Genomic DNA, 1,941 nt, shown 5'->3' with positions numbered 1-1,941 from the left:
CACGCCCCTCCGCGCCGGCTTCCGGCTGGGGCAGTCTCGCCACGCCCCCTGCTCTCGGTGGCCACGCCCCTCTGCGCCGGCTTCCTCATGGGGCCATCTGGTCCGGCCTCACGTCCCGCCCGTTCCCTGACGGGGGCTCTCGTTACGCATACGTCACGTTACGTTCTCCGGGACCCAGTGGGGTCGTGCGTCTGCTTGCTTCCGCCTGTCGCCCGCACCTTGATGGCGCGGGTACCGGCCTGTCCCGGCCTCTCTGGGGGGCTCCGAACACTCCACTGGGTGCCTCACAGCTGAAAACAGGAACCCGAGCAGTTTGGAGACCGGGGAGCAGGGCTGCTGTCCCCGCTCCCGACTTTCTCTGAGCTGACGCGGTCCCTCACCTCCGGTGGCTAAGACACCGCTCACAACAAACTCCCCTGGACACCTTGCTTGCCCCACCCTATTTATTGTCATCACATATACAGGGCACTTCGTGTGAGGATTATTATTTCTTACTTGAATAACTTAAGTTTCGTCTCCAGGCCGACAACCCATTAGGCACAGGGCCTAAGGCCCCCAGTACTTGTAGAGGCTCACGAAAATATTTTAATTTCTTCAAAAAGCAGAAGAAAAAATAAACTTTTAGGTGCACGAAATGTTTTAATATCAATGTAGTGATCTTCCTATAATTTTAATGTTATTTTTGTTATCACTTTAACGGGGAGGGGGCAGGTAGCACACAACCCTTCCCAGTTATTTGTATTTACTTAAATTTTTTTTTTTTTTTTTGCAAACGCCCAGGTAAAATTTAGACCAAACCCTAGCCAGGCTCTTCTGAGCCCTCAACTTGCCCTGTAAAGACCTGAACAAACATTAAAATAGCTTCTAAGGGCTCAAGGGTGATCCCTAGGATGACCCCAGCCCCTCTTAGAGTTTCTACATGAGATCAAGACCCACCATTCTTTATTTCTTCTTTTTTTCTATTCTTTCCTCTTTGCAGGGGCAGGGGACCTCCTTGGCTATTTTCGCTCATGTTCATGAAATTTACAATGCTTTACCAAAATTCCACTAGGGTTTTGTGGCATAGTATTGAATTTTTAGGTGGTTTTGGAATTTATGAACACTTGGGCATATTGAATCATCACCAAATATAAACATTATATTGCTCTTAATGTAAGTGAACCTTGCTTTGTATCTTTCAATGACATATTATAGTTTTATTTATGTAACCTAGAATGTTTTTTCTTGGTCTTAGAATCCTTAAAATCTGTCGTACTGCATTGAATGATGTATGGTTTTTCTATTTCAATTCCAGGTAGGTCATGGCTAATGTATATAAAGGCCATGCCTTTTATGTGGCACTAATATGTCTACTAACTGTGTTGCACTCTGTTATATCTAATTGTTTATAGATTCTCATGGATTTTTACAATAACATGTTATTTTCAAACAATAAAAATAACTTTTTTTTTTTTTAACCATCATTATCCTTATTATTTTTTGCCCTTGTCTCACGATATTGGCTGTGCCCTTGGTGTGATGTTAAACAGAACTTTCTGTTATGGTGCGAATGATTCTAAGACCCACGGAGCCAACTGAGATCAATTATGAGCCTTTATTAGCCGGCCGGAATGACTCTCTACCACGCAGGGTTAGAGGAGATCAGCCCCAGGGTTTGAGAGCGAGGCAGTTATAAAGCCTAGAACAAGCAAGCAGATTACAGAAGCAGAAGTTGACCCTTAGCACAATACATCACCTAGTACCACACCCTGGTTAACAAGTAAGTGGATCACAGAAGCAGACACTGGCCATCTTCATATCTTATACAATACACCTCCTAAACCACACCCAAGCAAGTAGGACAACTTCTGGTATCTAAAGATAGTTCTTCCCTGTAGCTGACTTAGCTAGTTGGCTCACTTGAAAATTTTCCACCCTTAACATTCCCCACTGGTTTTCAGG

General features: G+C 44.7%; 2 protein-coding genes across 2 annotated transcripts in view; one reads left to right on the top strand and one right to left on the bottom strand.

The window, feature by feature from the left end:
* LOC102896132 (histone H2B type 1) overlaps positions 1–1,941 on the bottom strand; it is a 53,375-nt gene that overhangs the window by 23,478 nt on the left and 27,956 nt on the right. The window lies entirely within an intron of this gene.
* The window catches only part of LOC102897384 (histone H2B type 1-M), a 19,305-nt gene that overhangs the window by 7,375 nt on the left and 9,989 nt on the right, over positions 1–1,941 (top strand). The gene's annotated exons all lie outside the window — the stretch shown is intronic.

This window comes from Pteropus alecto, unplaced genomic scaffold (assembly GCF_000325575.1).
Source record: "Pteropus alecto unplaced genomic scaffold, ASM32557v1 scaffold49, whole genome shotgun sequence".
NCBI lineage: Eukaryota > Metazoa > Chordata > Mammalia > Chiroptera > Pteropodidae > Pteropus > Pteropus alecto.
This window is presented reverse-complemented; position numbering and strand designations above follow the sequence as displayed.